The sequence below is a fragment of the Dasypus novemcinctus genome, chromosome 7 (assembly GCF_030445035.2).
Source record: "Dasypus novemcinctus isolate mDasNov1 chromosome 7, mDasNov1.1.hap2, whole genome shotgun sequence".
In the NCBI taxonomy this organism is placed as follows: domain Eukaryota; kingdom Metazoa; phylum Chordata; class Mammalia; order Cingulata; family Dasypodidae; genus Dasypus; species Dasypus novemcinctus.
This window is the reverse complement of record NC_080679.1, coordinates 65,505,377-65,530,221: the sequence shown is the minus strand read 5'-3', so window position 1 is coordinate 65,530,221 and position 24,845 is coordinate 65,505,377. Positions and strand designations below refer to the sequence as shown.

Genomic DNA, 24,845 nt, shown 5'->3' with positions numbered 1-24,845 from the left:
CCTGACAGTCTACAGCTGGCCTTGCAAAGACAGCACAGCAGCTGAGCATGGAGAGAAACAGAGCTCCAAGAAGAGAGGAACCCAAGAAACCCGAACAGACATCAGTAGCTATCTTGCTCTAACACGTGGCAACAGACTTTGGTGAGGAAAATAACTTGTACTTTATAGCCTGGTAACTGTAAGCTTCTATCCCAAATAAGTACTCTTTATAAAAGCCAACAGATTTTGGGTATTTTGTATCAGTACTCCTTTGGCTGACTAATACACATACATAATATGAAATATTCCATTATAATATATTTCAAATATAAATAACAATATATAAATTTTAATTAGTGAATCTATCATAATCTATTAAAATATCACAGTAATTATAGTGGAATTTGACCTCATAAACACTCTAATACTCTCTCATAACCTTTATATGTTTTCTTACCTTTGGTGGGAAACAATTCTAGTTGGATTTGTTTAATTTTGAACAATGATACAAGACCTGCTTTTTGTTTGTTTATTTCTTATGAAAAGCTCCATGAGGTTTCCTTGAATAAACATGATTTTAAATAAACCTGCTTGCTATGGTGGTAGATTGACGTACATACTCCAGTTTAGACATGTTCTTGGTCTTAATCCACATTCCTGCAGGTATGCACCCATTGTAAATAGGATCTCTTGAAGACCTTATTTTAGCTAAGGTGTGGCCCAGCTGAATGAGTCTGGGCCTTTTTTTTTTTTTTAAGATTTATTTATTTATTTAATTCCACCCCCCCCCCCCCCCCCCCCCGGTTGTCTGTTCTCTGTGTCTATTTGCTGTGTCTTGTTTCTTTGTCCGCTTCTGTTGACATCAGCCGCACGGGAAGTGTGGGCGGTGCCATTCCTGGGCAGGCTGCACTTTCTTTCGAGCTGGGCGTCTCTCCTTATGGGGCGCACTCCTTGTGCGTGGGGCTCCCCTACGCAGGGGACACCTTGCGCGGCACTCCTTGCGCACATCAGCACTGCACACGGGCCAGCTCCACAAGGGTCAAGGAGGCCCGGGGTTTGAATCGCTACCTCCCATGTGGTAGACAGACGCCCTAACCACTGGGCCAAGTCTGTTTCTCGAGTCTGGGCCTTAATCTAGATCATTGGAATCCTTTATAAGTGGACGAAATTCAGCATAGTGAAAAAAAAGCTGAAGAGAGGATCCAGAAGCCAGAAGTCAGTGGGAAAGGAAGAGAAAAGAAAGGACATGATCACATGATAGAAAAACTAAGGAAACCAAGGATTTTCAGTCAGCCAGAATGCTACTGATGCCATGAGAAAGGAAGCCCTCTAGCTTCTAAATCATGACCCTATAAATTCCTTCTGTTAAGTCAAAACCAGTTAATGGTATTTGTCATAGCAGCTAAGGCAAACTAAGACAGTTACTATATTATTATACACTCCATGTTGTTTCAAATAATGAAGTTTAAAAATAACAAAACACCTAGCTTAGTGATTCTTATGATGATTTTGACTGATTACAAAGTAGGTCATTGTTATAATGATTAAGTTTTTAAAAAATGTTCTACCTGAGGGTGTTAAGGAAATGGAAATTTTTATAGGGATTTTAATGAAGTTAAATATAATAACCTAAATGATCATCCCAGATATATTTAAAGAACCATGGGTGTCATTTTAGGCCAAATACCAGGCTTTTGTTTTGTTGAATGGATTAAGTTTGAGGCCAGAGCCAAACCACCAGAGATCCAAAGTTGAATATCCATGAGTTCTGCTCTCAAAAATTTATAGGCATTTGTTTTGTATTGGCACACAGTAGGATTCTAAACTTTAATAGGAATGACTTGGTTAGTGGTTTTCAACCTTTTGTCAGGTTCCATGGTTTTTATATGCGCAACACTTTTCAATTGCAACATCTTACAATATGCAGTGATTTTTGCTGCTTGGAGGTGAGGAATGATACACATTTCCTGAAGGGAATTTCGGAATCTTCATAAGGTGTGTGTAGTTGGAAATGTATTCTACCTGACTCCTACTCCAAAGCTAATTTTCATAGGCCTCCTATGAAGGCAATTTCCTCTTCCTATTTTAAGAATTCAAAATAGAATATAAATACTCTAACTAGATTATGGATAAGACAGCTATGCTTATACAATTTAGGGATAAGCTTCTTGAAGATGGTATTGACTCTTGAAAGATAGGTAAGATGTTATTTTGGGCAGGTCCAAAAGTGCACTCCATGAAGAGGAAAGAACAAGGATAAAGGTAGAGAGATGAGAAAATGCAAGGCAGAGTCAGATTTTAGGTTGGGTGAAGAACATTCCGACATTCCAGGACACAGTTGTGACTTTGTCCACTGATTTTCCCAGGTGAAAGGACAATGGTTCCAGGTTAGAGCAGTGTGACGCAAGACATAGATATCTTAAGGGATCTCAACACCAAGGTTCGCACTGCCATGTCCTGTATTGTAACCTGAATATAGCTGATACAAATTCTGATCTAGACTTGGCTTGTTCTGTCCATAACCTGATGAGGTTTCTTGCTTTCCCCTCCATGCTGATCTGCACTCATTTAAATGCACAAAAGTATTCTGCTTTGATCTTTTTCTGTGACCTGAGATAAGCCATGTTGAAAATAGGAGGAAAAACTCATCACCACCACACCTACCCCCAGATTTTGCTGTATGTCTTCTTCCTGGTCCACATTGTAATCCTTCCAGAAACTGCAATGTGGTGAGTCCTATATTTCCCAGGGCGCCATTGTGACCTTCACAACTGACTTTCACATTTGACCTCTGAGATTGAGAAACTAAAAACTATGATATAGATACTCAATTCAGCTATTACTTTCGGGAGTCTTCATCAAACAGAGGCACTATTGTAATTTCCTTTATACAGCCAGGTTTGTTATTGTTTTATTTTTCAATTTTTCCAAACATCCATAGGGAAAAGAACTAAAGGGCAAAAAAGAAGACAATAACTACATGAAAATTAGGATAGGTTTGTTTTGTCTTTATTTTTCCTGAAGGGAAGCTACGGAGATGCAATTAGGAAGGATCAAGCAGGGGTTTCTATGACACAAAAAATATTCTATCTACTAATGGGGTGTTGAGTATATGGGTGTTCATTTTAGTATTAATTTAAGGACTGTACATGTAGTGTTCTATGCACTCATCAGTACAAAGGTTATATTTCACTTTTAAAGTTTTTTTGTTTTGTTTTAAACAAAGTACCTCAGATGATACTAATATGCTATCAGATTTGAAAACTAGTGAGTTATGCCTTATGCATGAATAACACACAAGTACATACCTTCTGTTCAAAGTGTTATTTAAACACTCCTAGATCTATGTGACTTCGGGTGAAGATAAATTATTAGAACTTTATAATTTTGGTCTTCCAAATGTTTCATTCTATCAAATGCATACATCTTTTTTACTGTACTGATAATATTATGCACAATGTTAGCTGAAGAGTTTAAATTTGAAAGTTAGGAACAACCAAATAAATGAATAACAATATATAATTTAATATATAATTTAAAAATCATTAGCAAGATCTCATTTATACTGTTAATTTTTGAATCATAATTTGATAAAGAGTAAGAGAGGGTGAGAGATTTCTAGTTTTTACTGCTGAAAAACTTTGCTTCCTTTTGTTTGGATATTTATCCCTTCTGAAATGCATCTGGAATGTATCATGTATTTTCTCAGAGACATGCTTAGGATTCACAGTCCTCAATGCTTATGAGTTATAATGTAAAAAGAATTATGCTTTATATAAAGTGTTTTGATTGATTAAAATGGTCTTAGAAAGTAATAACTAAAATATTTTACTAAAAGGTATTTTATAAACACAACTTTTAAGTAATTCAATACAAAGTGGCAGGGGCATGTTTTGATCTTTACTGAAAATTCTATTTCATTTTCTCTAAGCAACAGATGTAGAAGAGTAAGAAGCACTGTCAGGGACTAATTGCTGGGAAATAAGGAAAACAATGTGCCAATAACTTTAACAGCGCTCTCAGACATAAAAATACAAAGAAATATCATGGAAGTCTCTGGGAGTGAAATAACAGCTCTGCAACTGGTTTGGGTGTGAGGATGAGGTTAACCATCAAATGTATGCTTCCTCACCATTATCTATCACTTCTAAAGGTGATTTGAACACTGATAAAAAGCCTCTCTGAGCCTTAAGGTTCAGAGTTTGGGAGGAGAGCCTAAAGCCACTCCACCTTGTTTCTTAATGATGCTCTTGGACATGGATCCTGGTTCTCTGGAGAGAAGCAAAGGGTAGCATAGAGGTAGCATTCAAAAAGGAAGAGGGAAAGGCTTGACTCCTTATTGTTTTCACACCAAAAGAACCAAAAGAAAGAATTAGGTCCATTTGAATTGTGTAGCTTTTCAAAAGTGATATGAGAAACACAGAAGGGGGTATGTATGTGTGAGACTACAGTATTTTTTATTTGTTCTTAAAGTCCTTAAGTCTTTAGGAAAGCCAACAAATGACTATTTTCACTATTTTACACAATGCTCCATTTAAAAAAAAAAACAACTGACTTCTATGATCCTGTGAATATTTTCTGAGAAAAAGTAATATAAATAACTGAAATCACATACTCATCACTCCTCAAGATCACCTTATGAAGCAGGCTAGTAAGGGAATCAATAGATGGATCTGGAACCTGGCAGAGAGTCCACATGGACATCAGTAACTCCCAAGATAGCTTCTGGAAGAACTCTACCCCAAGATTCTGCTATCCAGAACAAAGACTTCTTCTGGAAGCAAGGAAAAGCCCTGGATATTCCCGAAGGATTTAGTCATTGGATCCTCACTGGGGGATTGATGGGTGGGGTAATCAATCAAAACAGCAAACAGCTGGAAGTCCTCCCCTGCCATTAGCAAAGGGGTAGAATAATTAACAGTTTAAAAGCCCGGTGCAGGCCTGAGCACACATGTGTGCTCCACTTTCTTGCCTCTGGACCCGTTTCTGCCCTCCTAGTACCACTCTTACCATTCTTCCTCTACCATGTGGCCATGCATGTAAAACCTGGGGATTTACAATCTGTAATGGGGAATTGTAGCCTGTAAATCAACCCACTTTATCACTTTTCTCCCCCTTCCTCTCTACCTGGGACCCCTGTACTGTTATTTTCTCCCATTTCTCTTCCCTTCCTACCTGAATAAATTACTTACCTAACCCACCCAGTGTGCTCTGGAAATCCATTTCTGCAGCACAGTCAAGAACCCAAACAAAATCTGGTAACACTTAGACTTTGGAACAAATACAGAAAGTTATCTTGAGTTTTTTTTTCTTTTAATTCAGATTTTCCCATAATCAAAAATGCCCCTCTCCCTGCTCATTTTCCATTGGAAATAGACACATTGTTTTTAATACTATTAATCACACTGAAAAACCTCAAAGAATTTTCATTTTGTATCCAATTTGTATAACATGATTCAGTTAGTTTCAATTATTCAAATTAAAAGAAAAATGAACCTATGATTTTTTTTCCCCTGCCATGTGATAGAAAATACTTCATATATGTTAACTGAATAACTTTGGTTTAAATTGAGTCAATTTAACAATCATGCTTTATTTTTCATTTCTCTGCTGAAACAATTATGAAAGCTTTTTGCCTTATTGATTAGATGATATTGTGAAGTATTAATGGTTTTGTTCCCCTTGTTTGATTACCATGGGCCCATGCCCATTCAGGCAAGTAGACACAGAATTGTTACGAAGGTATCTAGACACAAAACTATTAATTTTTAGTCTTTAAATGCCAAAGCCAAAGTTCACATATGGGACAAAAATTAGGGTGGAGGGGAATACTTAGTCAAGCTTTACTTTCCCATCTGTACATCGAAAAGAAATTTAAAAGTTTCTTATTCCATGGACATGAATCCAGGTTTTTCCTAAGAGATAACATTTGCATTCAGATTGAAGGAGGGAGAAGTTTAACTTTTGTTAATACTTGTTCCAGTGGCAGCTTTTCACAGTCTATGGAATCAAAGGCTAATAGGTGATGAAAAAGAGGTAAAGAATACAAGAGAGATTATTATAGGCCCTAAGCCAAGACCCTGGATTCTGTCACCCTCTTCACATTTTGGGTTATTTCTAAGAGGGAGGAAGTGTGAAAGAATTCTGAGTTAATTTAATTCAGGGATCCAGGAGTAGAATAGAACTTTGCCATGTTCTCTCTCTGGAATTTTGGAAGGGGACACCTAACTGGTGTTCTCCACATGCAAGGAAAGATTTGAGGTGGTGACAGGGAACATCAGGGTAAAAGGCAGCGTGAGAGCCCTACAGCCCTTTACTCAATCCCATTGACTTTGTGTTGTGTGGAAAAGCAGCCTTTTTTTTCTGCTCAAGAGAAGTGTTATGAGAAAAGGAAAAAGAAGGCAAGCAAGCTGGGGAGAGCAAAGATTTGTTGTACCGTTGTGGTATAAACAAAGGGGTCAGATACCAGGCAGAAGGTGATAACATGCAAAAGCAGATGGGAGGGTGTACCTCTCAGATTGGAGAGAGGGCAGAGGTGAAGCAAGGACCAGATGCTTATCCCAACTCTGTAACACGATATTAGTCCCCTGGGACTTTGATATCATCTAAGGCAGAAGCTTTAAAAGGGAGGTCAAAACTCCTACATTAAAAGGACTATACTGGTTCAATGAATATATTTGAATGATAAGGTTATGTTTTCTTCAGGTAGATAAAACGGGGAATTCAAATGGGAAGCTATATTTGGTCATAGAAAAAATAGTGGAAGTTACTTTATTTGTGCATCTGTGGCCCTAGAAATATATACTATAAATTCTTGATTGAAAAGACTTAAATGCTTATTATGAAAAAAAAATTCTGAACAGTATTTGGAGACATGTTTCCTGTCAAGACCCAGAAAATCCCTGCTGAAACAGAAAAGCTATTCACATCATCATGGATAAATTGCAAAACACATGATGTTCAGTGAAAAGCAATTCGTTGAATAATATATATGTCATGATTCCATTTATATAAAATTTTAAAACAAGCAAAATTAGTCCATGATTTCTTAAGGGACACGCAAGGAGGGGTAACAACTAAAAATAAAGAAAACACATGATTATCATGAATTCTGGAATAGTGGTTAGCTCATGGGACAGAGCGAGGGTAAGAGGCCACTAGAGAAAGGCATCAAGAGAGCTTCTAGACTATGACAATGTGGTCTTTCTTGGCCTAGATGGTAGGGTGGTCGGTTTCTCCTTCCTGCTTCCCTCCCTGCCTCTCCTATTTGTCTTTGTTCCCTTCCTCCCTCCCTCCCTTCCTGCTTCCTCTCTTCTTTCCATCCTTTCAACATATAATTGTCTGAATTTCTCCTTCATATCAGTCACTGTTCTAGGAGCTTAGGATGTACCAGTGATGAAAATACAGACATCCTGCCGCATGTCTGGGCGTTGGGCATGCAGATGCAGGACGGCTGAGCCAGATTCCCCGGCTGCTGCGCGCCCCGCCCCGCCATGCTCAGCAACCAGTAGCTGCCACCTAGTCAGAGCACCAACCCCAAGCGCCTAGACATTACTGAAGCCAGGATTGGAGGAGTTCTTGGGGGTAAAACTGATACTTCAACACGTGGGAAAACAGGAGAGAGAAATTGAATTGTCTCACCCAACCTGAATTTGAGCAAAAAAGACAAAAACTCAAGCAACATCTACTAGAAAGAAAAACACTTTTTGTATGCAAATAGAAAGATCAGATAGTATCCAGTAGAGACCAGAAGATGATGACATGCTAACACCAGGTCCAAGAAAAGACAAAAGTTCTGAAACAAAACAAAAATGACTGATAAGGAAAATGCCAGTAGACCTACAGAGAGCAAATATAAGGATGGGGAAAAACTTGTATCCCTTTAAAAACTTCTATTGAATTAACCAATTCAATTTTAACACTTGATACAAATAATTTTGAAGATAATAATCAGACTCTTCAGTTGTTACCAATTAAAAATTAACCCCAGATCAATGTATGACATTTAGTGAGGTATTTTACTTACAAAAAAATTAGTAAGAAAAACCAGATGACTACAGAAAAAAACAAAGCAAGATGCTAGCATGCTCAAGAAACCTGTGCTTAGATATTATCACAGCCAAATTGTTCAGTCTAAGGTTAATTTATCTACAAAACCTCTACAAGTCAATGATGAGAGTCCTGCAGCAACTAAGGGACTTTCAACTACTATCTCTAAAGTCACAGAGCCACAGCCTATAAACACCAGCAGTATAACTGAAAAGCAACAGAGCCTCAAACATAACTCCTGCTAACTCTGTGAGTACTACTACATCTTGGGACAGACAACTTGTGTGACCTCCTAGTAGAAGTCACCATGATAATTCCCAGGACAAGGTGAAACGGTGTCAATAGAACCTCTGCCAATGTTACAATCCAGAAGTGCTTACCAGAAAAGGGTTACTACAATTAAAAGCAGTTGTATCTAGTGTCAAACTCAGTTCTTCTGAGGATGCAAAAATAATGAGACATTATCAGGAAGCATAGATTCTCAAATTATAACTAGGCCTGCTTCATCTTGTAATACCAAATAGAGAGGAAAGCCAAAAACCAGTGACCCACAAAGACATACTGTAGCAAAAGCAAACATTAATAGATCAACTCAGTATGAAAAAACTGCAGAAGAGAGAAAAATTTGACTGAGTGGAAAACTGGCGAAGGAAGAGTTCTGAAAAGGCCTCCTGACTCTGTACTCACCCAACTTGAGCCTGAAGGATAAAATGAAAAAAATGAGTTGGGTCCTTCTGGGCTATCATAGCAGGTGAAGGTGAACAAAGACTATTTACTGAAAAAGTAAATGACATTTTCTGAATAGCTGAACCTGATTAATGAGGGATGCCCAAAAGAAGAAATACTGGCCCCACTGAATGACCTAATTAAAAATATTCCAGATGCCAAAAAACTTGTTAACTATTGGATATACCTTGCACGTCCTGAATCAATCACAAATCCTGCTGAAAATAATATCAATCTATGAGAAAGCCATTCTGGGGTTTCAGCCTATTGAAAAGATGTGGCATGCAACTGTAGATATTCTAACACTGAAGAGTCAAGAAAAAGTTAATTTTGGAGAAAATATTGAGGCTTATGGAATAAATCTAAGAAGTCAATATTGAAAATATAGGTGTGAACCTAGAGCCAGGAAACCTGGAAATGTAAATTGAACCAAAGTGTAAAAAGGAAGATACAGGTTGATGAAACAAATTCTACATTTAAAGAGCTGAAGTTTCTAACACTACTGAAACGTTCTCATCATCTTCAAGAGAGCAATTCCAAATTCCCAGATTGTTAAAAGACCATTATCCTTGTGTGTCTTCACTGAAACAGTTACCAGAGTTGGTAAGTGAAGTAGATAATTTGCATACTGTCCTAATACAGGGCTCTATGGGATGTACTCAGGGACTGAGAGCAGAAGAGAAATCAAACTGATAAGGATCTTGGCATTTATGCCTGGGGTTTTTGTTTTGCTGAGGCTATGCATTCCTTTCTGGTCTGGAGTTGGCCTAGCACACAAATATTCTAAGTATTCATGACAATGAGCTCTTTTACTAACTCTCACATTATAGCAGCAGTGGCATTCTAGCTGTAAGAAAACTATTCTTGCCTTGTCAGTCTCAACAAATTGAGTTTTTCTGTAAGATAAGTAAATTTTGTCAGCTAGTTGACTATGTTCTATGGATATAAACAGGTTTCTCTTAATCTTAGCTTTTTCACTGTACTTTTAAAAGAGTTTTAAAGTACAGAAAGATAAATCACCATACATATAAGCAATGCTGCATCATCAGAAAATGAGATGTTCTAGGTAAAATTTATATTTATATAACAGAAGGTACATGGTAAGAAGGAAAAGGAGTCAAACAGTGGAATTTGAGTTCCTTTTAGTTTAAATTTTAACTTCTATAGCTTCATTTGATTTAGTTCTTCATTTGATGTAGAATGATATTAGGCATGGAATATATACTATTTAATAAATGTCCCTCTAGTTTAGGTAGTGTGATTGTTTGAAGCTGAATGGACTCCAGAAAATCCTGTTCTTAAAGTTAATCCATTCCTGTGGGTATAAACCTATGTGGGTAGGACCTTTTGATTAGGTTACTTCAGTAAGGCGTGGACCAGGGTGAGTCCTAATCCTCTTCCTGGAGTCCTTTATCAAAGAATGCTGCCATTTTCATTACCATTCACAGAAAAGTCCAGGATTGCTGGTAGCCATTCTTCAGGGAGAAAGCATCACCTGATGATGCCTTGATCTGGACATTTTCATGGCCTCAGGACAGTAAGCTTATGAGCTAATAAATCCCCATTGGAAAGTCAACCCAGTTCTGGCATATTGCATTTCAGTAGCCTAGCAGACTAAAATAGATAGCATTTCTAATTAATAGTGAAATGCGTTTTCTTCTGTATGTTATAAAAACTTTGCTTTTAAATTATGTCCCCTGAAACATGACCATTATATACAGCAAACATTTATCTTCTCCCCACATGTAATTACCACCAATAAAATTGTTTTGTAAAGCCCTGAAGTAATATTTAAATTTCATACATAATCTACCGATTCTACACAGCTTCAAATAAGTGATTTTTCATTGAAAAATTAGTTTTAAAAATCTTATGTAATATGAATGTGATCGAAGATCACATTTCATTTATTTACATTCATTCATTCCATTTGTGTAGTAACAGCTATCTTTATTCTATTTATTGTCTTATATTCTGAAAAGGACTTTTATTCCTTTTTAACTGTGTGCCTAATATGTAGACAATAATTAAAATACTTGCATAATACACACACACAAATATATATATATATATATATATATATATATATAAACATTCTTTTTCTTATCAATCTTATTTTTATTGGGGGGCACATAGAATAAAACTAAGCATAATCCGTCAATTATTGTAAGCTAGTCAATGACAAGCATCATGGGAAAATGAAGTGGGAGGCAGTTATCAAAAGGGCAAGGGAGAAGAGGAGGCACAATATGATATTTTAAATAGGTTACCAGGGTAGCCTCATTGATAAGGTAACCACTGAAGCTGGCCTTGAAAGAAGAAAGGGAGGCAGCCATGTGAACATGATTCTGTGATTCTCACAGAGAGACCTGGTACAATGCTCTTAAGGCAGGAATTACCTGATGTGTTGAAGGAAAAAAAAACAACAACAAAAGAACAGTGTGGCGGTTAGCGTGGTTGGAGTGGAGCAAGCCAGTGAGGAAAAGAGAAATGGGAGATGAGATCAGTGAGATCAAGACTGGAATGTGTGTGTGTGAGTGCATGTGCATGTGTTTGTGTATTCCTTAAGGACATGTAGGCAGCAGTATGCTGAATCCATTTCAGACTGGGTCATGAGACCTCATAGCTACATATAAGGAATTTTGCAAGCTAGTTGTTAAATGTAGTTATCATTAATAATAAAATTAGATGAAGTTACAATTATTCTAAAAACAGATAAAAAGAGTAAAAAATATCTAAAACTCATCATTTCTTAATTATTTTAGTGTACTTTGCTATTATCTATGTCCCTGAGGTTAATTATATCTACTGTATCTGTATGATGGAAATATTATAAAATGTGCTCATCTTTTCTCAACACCATGTTCAGGTACTTCATACAAATAGCTCAAAATTGATCAGTTGAAGTATTATACCATGAAAATCATCAATCATTATGAATGAGGGCTGATTTATTGTTTTATTGTCTAGATTTAAGCAAGTCATGGAGACAATGCTAAACATAGAGATTCAATTTAAAAGTGGGTCATGTCTAGAGCCATTACATTGTAAGTTGTACTAACATTTGAGGAAAATTCTTCCAGTTTTTGAAAGTCATTATCCATTCAAATGACCAAGAAGTCATTTGCTTATTGATGTATGAGTAAAGTTTTACCATATACCTTCAATGTTTTACTTTCATCTTACTTTCTAACATGAATGAGAACATCAACTAATATTCAGGTCTGAACTAAATTCATCTGTCAGTTGCAACCATAGATTGATAATGGACACAGGAGTTTGGCAAAAATCAATGAAAGCATTCTGTGAGAATCAATTAGCTATATAGAACTTATAACTAAGACTACTGTGCATTTTTTATTATTTATAATTTATTATTTATAAATTATGTGCAACATATCCTTTATATCAATAAAATGCACAATAAACTTATATATCTATATCTATCTACCTACCTAAGTATATCTCACCACCTATTGATGAATCTATTTATATAAATCTTTATGCATACTTTTTTGAGCTGGTTGTTAAACTTTACCAGCACACTCCTTGTAGGCCACTGAAATGACTGTGGAGTATAAGGATATATTATTTACTGGTAAGTGGTGAATATATATATGTTTTTACATATTCTTGTTGTATACTATATTTCATATTATTGAAAAGATCCTAAAAGCTAAACTATTTAAAAAGTCTAAATAGTCCTATATAATCGTTAAGGAAATCACATCAGTGATAAGAATCATCCCATAAACAAAACACTTGGCTTACATGTTTTTTGAAGATAAAGTCTACCAAACATTCAATGTCAATTTCAATCTCACATATGAAATACTTTCAAGAATATGAGAAGAGTGAAACCTCTCTGACTTATCTTATGAGGGAAGTATAACCTCAATACCAAAAACAGGGTCAGTATGAGAAAGGAAAATTATAGGCCAATCTCACTCATAAATACAGACTTTTAAAATGCAGTAAAATAGTACCTATATATTCTTAAATTAATACATTACGATTACTGTTGGGGTTAGCCAAGGAATGCAGGTTGGTTCAAAATTAGAAAATCAATAACATAATTCACGATATGGACCAATTTAAAAAGTCACATGAATCATCCTAAAAGCTACAGAAAAGACATTTTATAAAAGTAAGAATTCTTTAAAAATAAATTTTCTAAGCAAATTGGTTATGGATGGGAAGATAATTTACCTCATAAAGAGCAGTTAAAAAAAAAAAAAGAGGAAACATCATTCTTAAGGCCAAAACATTAACACCTTCATTTAAATTCAGAGTCCAGATGAGTGCTATCACTTCCATTTCATATTGTTCTGGATAAAGTTGCCAGTGCAGTTGACACAAGAAAAACAATCATAAAAGGTAAACATTTGAGAAAGAAAGAAACCAACTGTTATTTGCAGATAAGACTGTCAAAATAAGAAATGTGACATTATGCATTATTAGAATTAATAAAAGCATTTATCCATGTTAAAGGACACAAGGTCAATATTCAAAAGCAAACTATTTTTACACACCAGCAAGAAACAGACATTTACAAAATCAACAAGTAATATAATAAAATTTATGGAAAATGCAACAAGGTATATTTCAAATATTTAAATGGACTATAACTAATTATAAATATTGAGAGATTATATATGTATATGCCTAGTATAGTGCCTAACATTTAGTAACATTAAATATTTTCCATTGTCATTATTATTGTTGTTATTATTATGGAAAAATAAACTTTCAGAAAAATATGAAGGAAGATATATAAATGATAAGGTCTGATATTCATGGATGGGAAGACTCAGTATCAGAAAGTTGATAATTCTCCTGAAATTGTTATCAAAGCTATTCCAATCAAAATCCTATAGGGAGTGGATGTAGCTCAAAGGCTGAGTGCCTGGGTTCAATCCCTGGTACCTTCTTAAAAAAATAATAATATATATATATATATATATATATATATATTTTTTTTTTTTGTGACACTTCATGAGCTACTAAGCCAAAAGCAGGTCTTCTCTAGGGTAGGCTCTATTATCCCTCTAACACTTTTTGAGGCTAAGAAAGTTTACATGATTTGCCTGAGATTTATAGATAGAAAATAGAAGAGGAAGCTGGTTCTTTTCACTATTTCCCTCTGCCTGCCTTATTGGAAAGGTAGCTTCACATCTCAAAATCTGTCTGCAAATACGTTGTGAAGAAAAGCGGGAAGATTAGGTAAAGGCAAGATGCTAAGGAATGTTGAGTAGACAATGAGGGCCTTTTCCCCACTCTTAAATATGTACAATTGAGACCAAAAAAGTGAACCATGGAGTGGAGGAAATTTTTTAAAAATTTTTTGAAAGAAATGGGATTACATACAATGTTCTTAGACAGATGTTCCCACCTCACTAGCAGAAGGCTCCCTTTATGAAATTACTCTCTGTAAAAATTATCTTGTATAATTGATGATCCCAGAGCTTCATACCCTAGACCCTAAGTGTCCACAACCTTTCACTATTCTAGGATTAGTGGGATGCTTTCGAGCTATGTGCAAAATACAGTTAACATGATAATATGATGATGACCAAACATCTGGTATTCTGTTCAGAGCCTCACTATTTTATTCATATCCCAAAGCTTTAAATATCATATAACCTGTTTATGTTCATCTCAGTGTAATTATAATAATGACAGATAATTTTGTAACAGATAAATTTTTCATTTTTATAATGAAGGACTCTACTGAAACAAATGATTATGTGTACATATATAAACCATGATAGGTATAACCATAATCATAAAATTAACATCTGTGTATTTACCACCAAATCTAAGAACATCCTGAATATCTTTCTCTATCATTCTTTAGTTTTTCCATATGAATATTTCAATACCTATTGTTTTGTTTCTAGGTTTTAAAACTTTCTATACATGGCATCTCACATATTTTTCTCACATTGTGATCTTCATCTTGTTGGATGCTCATAACTAGAGTTTGCTCATTTTAATAGTTGTTTGGTGTTCCAAGATATGAATATATCAGTTTATGAATTCACTTTACTATTGTTTCCAGTTTTGTTTTGTTTTGTTTTTGTTTAAATTTAGCTAGCATGAATGATGTTGCTATGGACATTTTGCACATAATTCCTGATGTACAAATATTTCCAGGGTTAAAATACAGAAGTGGAATTGTAGTAAATTCGGCAGTCACAGTTTCACTTTGTGAGACTGACAAATTTTTCTACAAAGTGGTTCTATAAATTTACACATACACAAATAACATATAACAAAACCAAAAACCCTTGAGTCATTCCTTATTCCCCTCTTGATTTCATACCTCAGGATCCAATCTGTTAACAAATCCTATTAGCTCTACTTTCAAAATATATCCAGAATCCAATCTCTTTTTGCTATAGCCACTCCTTACGCCTTTCTAACTCACACACATTGGTTCAAGCCACCATCTTTATCTATCCAGAAATTATATTTCTCTCTTTCTTCACATTACCACCTGGTCTTAGCCTCCAGCGTCTTTATCCTGGGTTATGAACAATATAGCCTCTTTCTGGACTCTTTGTTTCCAGCTTTGCAGACCAAACAAAATAATATTTTCCTTTCTACAGTCAGGGTGATCCTTTTGAAACCTTAGTTCAGATTATTTTATTTTTCTTCAAAAAACCCTACTACAAGATGGTGGCAGAGTAAGGAGCTCCTAGAGTCAGCTCCTGCTACAGGGCAGTTAGTAAATACCCAGAGCTATCTGGAGCTAGCTGAAGCACGTGTTTGGGGGCTCCAGGAGACCAGAAGAGCATCCTGTAACATCCTTGAAGATGGAGGAAACTGCTCATCTGCAGAGAAGGTTAGTAAGTAGACCACTCCACACCATGGAGGCTAGTGACTATCCTCCACTGGAAGCATAAGCTGCCTCAGGAGCTGTTTCGCAGCTGGAATTGAAAGCTCCACTAACCAAAAACAGGAAAGGAAGAGATGGTTGGGCTTTTCTGTAACTGATGTGTAAATTCAGTGGGCTAAGTATAATCCTAAGAACAGCTAAAGTTTTAGCCTGTCCAAGTCAGAAAGAGGCCCGTAGCTGCCATCTAAACTCCGCACCTGGCATGAGGGGAAGCTGGGCAGACTGAAAATCACAGTGCTGGTAGGGACCGGCTTCTTTCCATCCAGGCCAGATGGCAGCTCTAGCATAAGCCCCAGCCCCACCTCCAGCATGGAGGAAGCTGGGGGGACCTGCACCAGTCTCTCTGGGAAATTACTGGCCAAGCTACGGAGGCTGGTGATTATCCTACTTTGGTGGTGCAGGCTGCCCTAGGAGCTTTTCTGTGTCTGGAAGTAGAAGCTCCATTTCCCAAAAATGGGGGAGGTGGAGACAGTTGGCCACTTATTTCAGCTACTGATTAGTAGACGCAGCTGGCTAAGGTATATCCCTAGGAACAGCGAGGGTGTGAATCTGTCCAAGTCAGAAAGGGGTAGGTAGCCACCATTTTTACTCTGCCCCAGGCATGAGGGGAAGCATGGCTGACTGAAAATCACAGTGATGATAGGAACTGGTTTCTTTCATCCAGATCAGCCTGTAGCCCTAGACTAGACTTAAGCCCCACCTCGGGCAAGGAGGAGGCTGTTGGGCTCAGCACCAGCCTATCCAGGTAACTGCAGGTACCTTTGGCTGGCACAGACTGAATAATCAGAAGTCTGCCAGGGCAATTATGGTCATCTCGTACCCACACTGCACAGACTGCTGATCACACCTGAAGATACATCCCCACTCCAGGCAGGGAAAAAGGGACATGAAGCTTCATCAGCCTATCTGGGCAACTACATAACTAGGATTATTCCACACAGCTGTGACTCTGTCCCTACCCCTTGCAAAGGAGAAAGTTGGGAGAAGCTTCATTGCTCCCTGGGGCAATGAAGGCACCTTGAGCCTCCACAGCTTACAGGATCAACTACATCCTTGGCTCCTACTGCACAACCAGCAAGGGAGAAAGGGCAGGAAGCCCTAAACTGAAGAGAAAATCTGCATCCATAATAAATATTCTAGTAAGCCAGATGCCAAGACACCAACAAAAAATTACAATCCACACCAAGAAACAGGAAGCTATGGCCCAGTTAAAGGAACAAGATAAGCCTCAAGATGACATAAAGGAGTTGAGACAACTAATCATAGATGTTCAAACAAATCTCCTTAATAAATTCAATGAGATGGCTAAAGAGATGAAGCATATTAATAAGACATTGGATGAGCACAAAGAAGAATTTGAAAGCATACCTAGAAAAATAGCAGATCTTATGGGAATGAAAGGCACAATAAATGAAATTAAAAAAACATTGGAATCATATAATAGCAGATTTGAGGAGGCAGAAAAAAGGATTGGTGAGCTTGAAGAAATGGCCTCTGAAAGTGAACATACAAAAGAACAGATGAAGAAAAGAGTGGAAAAAATTGAACCCAGTCTCAAGGAACTAAATGATAGCAAAAGATGTGCAAACAAATGTGTCATGTGTGTCCCAGAAGGACAAGATAAGGGAAAAGGGGCAGAGGAAATACTTGAAGAAATAATGGTAGAAAATTTCCCAACCCTATTGAAGGACATAGATATTCATGTCCAAGAAGCACAATGTACTCCCATCCAAAAAAATCTGAAAAGACCGACTCTGAGACAGATACTAATAGGAACATCAAATGCCAAAGACAAAGAGAGAATTCTAAGAACACTAAGAGGAAAGCAATGCATAATATATAAGGGATACCCAATAAGATTAAGTGCTGATTTCTTACCAGAAACCATGGAGGTAAGAAGACAGTGGTAAGCTATATTTAAAATACTACAAGAGAAAAACTTCCAGCCAAGAATATTATATCCAGCAAGACTGTCTTTCAAAAATGAGAGCAAGATGAGAAATCCACAGATAAAGAAACTGAGAGAATTTCTAACAAAGAGACCAGATTTTCAGGAAATAATAAAGGTTTTGCTAGACCCTGAAAAGAAAAGACAGGAATGGCCTGGAAGAGAGTCTAGAGATGAAGATTATATCAATAAAAGTAAAAGTGTCAAAAGAGTGGGAAAATAAAATATGACAGATAAAACTCAAATAGTCAGGAATAAACTTAACCAACAATGTGAAGCACTTGTATTCAGAAAACTGCAACTCAGTGTTAAAAGAAATAAAAAAGCCTAAATAACTGGAAGAACTTTCGATGCTCACAGATTGGAAGACTAAATATTGTTAAGATGTCAGTTCTACTCAAATTGATATACAGATTCAACGCACTCCTGATAAAAATTCCACAAGCAATTTTTTTAAAAAATTGAAAACACACTTATCAAGTTTATTTGGAAGGATAAGGATTCCTGAATAGCCAGAAACATTTAAAAAGGAAAAGCAAACCCTTATCTCCTGACTAAATCTTATTACCTAGTTATAGTGGTAAAAATAGCATGGTACTGACATAAAGACAGAACCAAATTATGGTTCAGAAACAGACCCTCAAGTAATTTTTGACTAACCTGTCAAATCCACACAGCTCAAGCAGAACAGTGCATTCAACAAGTGGTGCTGAGAGAACTGGATATCCGTAGCAAAGAGAAGGAAAGAGAACCCCTATCTCACACCTTATCCAAAATTTTTCTCAAAATGGATCAAAAACCTAAAAATAAAAGCAAGAACCATAAAACTTCCAGAAGAATTGTAGGAAAATATCTTCAAGCCCTGGTGGTAGGTGGTGGATTCTTAAAGGCGATAAAAGGAAGACGGAGATGGACTGCTGATGTTTAATGCATGTAGAAGTTTTAATTAGCTTTACTGTAAAAGTGTGGAAATGTATAGAGTAGATGGTAACAAATAGTGAGTAACAGTTTATAAATGAGGATGTGGCTGAAAATGGTAGTCCAATATGTAAATGCCATACTAGAGTGCTAGAGAATAATCTAGGAACTGAATAGCACAGTAAACCAAGAGGTGGATGAGAATTGTGGTTGATGGCACAGATGCAATAGTGTTCTTAGTGAGCTAGAGCAAATGTGCATCACTACTGCAGGGTGGTGGGAATGTGGAGAAGCATGGGAAAAATACAGCTTGTGTGAGCCTATGGACTGTGAATTGCAGTAATAACATAATATTCCTGCATCTATACCAAAGATGTAATGTGTTGATAATGGGGCAATATAGAAAATGTGTATCAAATGTACACTATGAACATGGTAACAATCAGATGATATTATCTGTAACAAATATTCCATCACAGTGTAGTGTGTTGGTAGAGGTGTGTTGTTTGGGAATTCTGCACATGTGCATGATTGTTGTATAAGTCTACAACTTCTGTCATAAAAAATATTTAAAAAATAATAATAGGGTGGGTTGGGGAAAAAACACACCAAATGCAAGATATGGACTATAATTAGTAGTAAAATTTTAAAAATATTCTTTCATAATTTGTAACATACATCTCATGACAATGCAAGGTATTAGTGGAGGGTTGATGTATTTAACCCCTGTATGATGTTATGCATGTTTGCTTTGTAAGTTCACAACTTTTACTATATACTTATTGTTTATATATGTTCATATTCAAATGATATAAAGATAATAATAGGTGGGTTGGGCAAAAACTACTTCGGTTAGTAGTAATATTTTTTTTTAAGATTTTTAAATTTATTTTTATCTATTTCTCTACCCTTCTCCCCCACCCCCATTTTCTGCTCTTTATGTCCATTTGCTGTGTGTTCTTCTGTGTCTGCTTGCATTCTTATCAGCAGCACCGGGAATCTGTGTCTCTTTTTGTTGCATCATCTTGCTGTGTCAGCTCTCTGTGTGTGTGGCACCACTCCTGGGCAGGCTGTGCTTTTTTCATGTGGGGCAGCTCTTCTTGCAGGGCACACTCCTTGTGTGGTGGGCTCCCTGACATGGGGGACACCCCTGTGTGGCAAGGCACTCCTTGTACGCATCAGCACTGCGCGTGAGCCAGCTCACCACATGGGTCAGGAGGCCCTGATTTTAAACCCTGGACCTCTTATCTGGTAGATGAATGCTCTATCAGCTGAGCCAAATCTACTTCCCAGTAGCAACATTTTGACAATGCTCTGTAATCATTAAATATTTTTAACAACAATGCAAGGTATTGGTCGTAGGGTGAGTTATGAGAGTCCTGTATGATGTTACGTGTTTGTTTTGCAAGTTCACAAATATTACTATACACTTACTGCTTATGGATGTTTATGGATGAGTGATATGCTTCAATAAATTAAAAACAAAAACCAAAAACCCTACTATTGCTTCCTATTTCTTGTGAGCCAAAAACCAATGATCTGATACCCCATCACCCATTTGTCACACTGCCTACATTCTCTCCACTTGCTCAGTTTCTCCCAACTCACTTGCCTACTTATTGTTCCCTGCATGTCAGGCAAGCTCCAGTTACCAGGCATTTTGCTGATTATTCCCTGTGTTTGGAAAGTTCTTTCCTCTAGATCTACCTATGGCTCGCTCTTTCACCTCGTTCAGGTTTTTGCTTTAACTAGCACAGTCTCAGTGAAGCCTTCCTTACCATTTAATTTAAAACTACTTTCCTGCTTAATTGACTTCACTGTTCATGAAAGTAGGAATTTCTGTCTGTTTTGTTTTCTAGTATTCCTAATGCTTAGAGGAGTCTACACATAGTAGAGACATGGTAAATAATAATTATAGTAATAACATCCAACTCTTTTTACAGTGTATACTATTCTAGATACTTATAAACAGCTTAGCTAAATAAACTCATTTAATTCTCCCAGAAATCAATATTGAGGAAAAGGACCTTATCTCTGGTGATGTAAAAATGTTGAGTGTTTCCTCTCCATAGAAAAAAGTATAAAACTGAACAATATTAACAAAGGCAACTACTCCATGGCACTGGAAAATATCAAATGGACACAATAAAATGAGAAGCCTTGATTCTTGAAACATTGCTAGAGCTTCAGGTCAGAATAGCATTAGGTTGTGTCCTCCTAACTGGAATTGCTCCCAAATTCAACTCGCTACTCCCTACACAGCCCCCCGCCAGCTTTGGGATGGCAACTAAAACCAGCTTTGCTGCCAGAGGTGGAAGACTCATTTGGTGCTGAAGGAGAGGATAAAAATCTGTGGCTTTGCCAGGAAAAGGTGATGGATTTAGTTCAGAACAAATGCAGAAAACCTGCAGCTTTTAGGGTGACCAGAAATCTAACAGAAAGTTCCTAAAAATTACAGAACAATAGAAGGATTGAAAAGCTCTCAATATACACCTGGCTGCCTGGGAAAATGAGTAAGTAAGCAGAGAGAACCCAACAAAAAGTAAAAAGCCAGAAAGATTTGAGAACTGAGTACAAGTTTCAATGCAATTCTCAAACCACACAAAAGTCAACTGGCAGAGGGTGGAAGCTTATGCTCTCAAGGAATTTGTTCACAATATCTACCACATCATTAGCTGATTACTAAGCTCCATAAACATAGGGGCAATCTCTATGTAAAAAATAAAATAAAAATTGAGAAGAGACATCAGGAGGCTGCATACTACAGGAGAGGTAGATTCCACAGTTTATGTCCAGGAAAGCTACCAAAATAAATACATCAGTAAACAAACAATAAATAAAAAATAAACAACCCACATATTAATAATATAAACAGGATCCAGAATTGCTACCATATATTATTTAAAATATTTACTTTTCAACAAAAAATTAAATATATACAAAAAAAGGAAATTGTGTCCATACTCAGGAGGGAAAAAGCAGTGAATAGAAACTAATTCTGAGGGAGACCAAATGCTAGATGGTGTTATCAAAGACTTCAAAGCAAATATTATAAAAGTATTTAAGTAATTAAAGGAAAACATCCCAACAATCTGTGAAGAAATAGATAATATCAGGAGTAATACATTATTAAAAAAAAAAAAAAAAAAAGAGACCAAATTGAAATTCTAAAGTTGCAAAGAAAAATAGCTAAAATGTAAACTTCACTGACTGGATTCAATAAAATATTTGAGGTGATAAGAATCAGTGAAGTTGAGGATAGATCACTAGAAAGTAACTAATTGAAGAAAAGAAGAAATAAAGATTAAAGAAAACGAACAAGATTTAGAGACTTGTGGGACAAAGTCAAGAATTCTAACATTCCTGGGCACTTCAAAGTTTCAGTGGAAGCACTTCTCATCCCCTCCACTAGCACACAATTAGTGACTTCTCTCTCTCTCTCCTGCTTCTTCCTCAGGGTAGTTGTAATGTCTTACTCAGTTGGTCAGTGGAGTATGTGCACCCCAGCCCTTTCCTTAGCTCCTCCCTCTTAGGAGATAGGTTGCCTGCAGGAAAACTGCATTGTTCCTGCACTGTTCCATGACATGACTTTTATGGAAGCATTGCCTGTAATTGGGTGAGTAATTGTGTCTAATGTTTGGGTAGAGTATTAAAAAACACTTTGCTAGTATACAACTAAAGTATATTCTCTATTATAAAACTATACTGCTATATAACTTTAGACGTAATAAATTGATTTTTTTAAATCTCAGCCTTCAACTTCCTTCCAATTGATTATTGAGTGGAGATGATGACTTAAGGGCATTACATATTGATATTCTCCCTAAATGTCTACAGCAAGTGGTATATTTTTTTTTAAAAATTAATTTGCAATAGTTTATTATTTTATAAAATATAACTAACTCTACATACTCATATAAACCAAATTTGTTAATAATTCTCTTATTAATTATAATAATATATCTGTATATTATTTTGGATTTTTTATATATACAGCTATATCACCTGCAAAACATGATAGTTTTGTTCTTTCTATTCATATCGTTAAATCCCTTTATCTTATTTTATCTTGTTTTCCTTACTATCTTGATTTTCCAAAACAATGTTTAAATGAAAGTGGTAATAGCTCATAATGTTTTTGAGTTTTGAAGTTTTTTTAAAACTCAGAGACAAAGTATTCTAAGGTCCTTACATTATTTGGAGAGAAGGTAAACTTATTGATGTACTTCACTGTTATCTACTGTTGATTATACATTAATTAGGAAAATAATAGGAATAGAGTGGAAAATTTCAAATAAGTGTACGAAATAAGTGGAATGAAAAATGTCAAGGTATAAAAAAAGAAGGCAAAAAAAGTGGAAAAAACAAATAGAAGTTTAAGGATTTTCTTTGGAATTCTAAGAAGTTCTATCATAAGTAAGCATTCATTTTTTTTTAAACATCTTAGTTAATGCACTTTATTTTATTTTTATTTATTTCTCTCCCCTTCTCCCCCATTGTCTGCTCTCTGTGTCCATTCGCTGTGTGTTCTTCTGTATCTGCTTGCATCTTGTCATGTGGCACTGGGAAACTGTGTTGCTTTTTTTGCTGCATCATCTTGCTGCATCAGTTCTCCATGTGTGCTGTGTCACTTCTGGGAGGGCTCATTTTTTCACATGGGGTGGCTCTCCTTGTGGGGTGTACTCCTTGTATGGGGGGCACCCCTATGTGGGGGACACCCCTGCATTGCACAGCACTCCTTGCGTGCAGTGGCACTCCTTGTGTGTGGCAGCACTGTGCATGGGCCAGCTCACCACATGGGTTAGGAGGCCCTGGGTACCGAACCCTGGACCTTCTATATGGTAGGCAGATGCTCTATCAGTTGAGCCACAACCGCTTCCCAGCATTAAAGTTTTTAATGCTTTACCTGTACCTATCAATATCTCACATTTTTGCCTTTAATCATTAATATAATTTTTAAATGAAAATCAAATTTACATTTCTGGCATAAACCCAATGTGATGGTAAATTCAGCCTTCAACCCATGACATAGGCAGAGATAAGCAGATGCACTTAGGAGAAATTCTGTCTAAAATGACCCCTCATTTTTCTAAATTCCTGTTTTCTCTTAATTTCAGCAGCTTCTGAAGCATCAATTTTGTGCCAGAAATTTTATAAGGTTTTTTATTTTAATATATATTTTTAATTAGAGAAGCTGTGAGCTTATGAAACAATTATGCATAATGTACAGAGTTTCCATATGATACCCCTCCATCAACACTGTGAGCTACTGTGGAATATTTGTTACTGATTGTGAAAGAACATCATCAAACTATTACCACCAACTATGTTCCATGGCTTATATTTGGTGTATTTTTCCATACATCCCCTATTATTAACACCATGTATTAGTAGTGCACATTCGTGATAGCTCATGAGAGAACACTCTCATATTTATACTATTAACCACAGTCTATCTTCTACCACTTGGTTCACTGTGTTATACAATCCCATTTCCAACCCTTGTACTATTTATCCAAAGTGTACACTCAGTGGCTCTCATTTTCATCACAGAGTTGTGTTGCAATCACCTAAGTCAATTTTAAAACATTTTCCTTGGTCTTCTTTCAGAAGATTTTATCAAGAATATTCAGTTGTTTTTACCATGAGATTTAAAAAATATTTACCTAGTTCACCATAACACTGGAAATAGTCATTAAACATGAAATTTTATAGATGGAGAAAATTATTTGCCTTATTCAAAATGTATATACTATATACAAGTAGACCTTGTAAATTTTATGTCAAATGTTTTATGATTTTACTTTGTTTAAAGTCAGACTGTGTTCAAATCTAGGTTCTGCGTTTTCTAAATGCAGCACTTAGTTATTATTATTAAATGCCCAAAACGTAAAATGAGAACTTTGCAAGGATCTAAAATTTACTGTGGTTCTCTAAGTACCTTATTAATGAACACAAACTCTAAAGAGAGTTTTAATAAACATAAAAAATCAAATGAGAATGAATTGGTATGATTTTTAAGTACCTCAACCTACGCCACATGAGTAAGGTACGACTCAGACACTGGGAGAAACTAGGCTTGTTGTAATCTTCACTACATTTCTCTTTTTTTTTCCTTTTTGTATTATATGCTTTCGACATAGTGGTTGTGTTTTTGGAACATGCATTTCACTGGAAACACCCAATGGGAATAATAGAACATAAATTTTCATGAAATGCTGTAAGATAATTTTCCAAGAACCAGGATAATATATGCAGCAATCAGTAATTTCATTTCCTAAATAAGGTTACCCATCCCAATTCATTAAATCTATGTGAAACTCA

At 36.2% G+C, this 24,845-nt stretch overlaps 1 protein-coding gene and 1 pseudogene across 8 annotated transcripts in view; one reads left to right on the top strand and one right to left on the bottom strand.

Moving 5' to 3' along the window:
• Positions 1–24,845, bottom strand: part of PDE1A (phosphodiesterase 1A) — a 609,100-nt gene that overhangs the window by 75,925 nt on the left and 508,330 nt on the right. The window lies entirely within an intron of this gene.
• On the top strand, positions 2,602–9,447 carry LOC139439353 (cytoskeleton-associated protein 2 pseudogene; annotated as a pseudogene).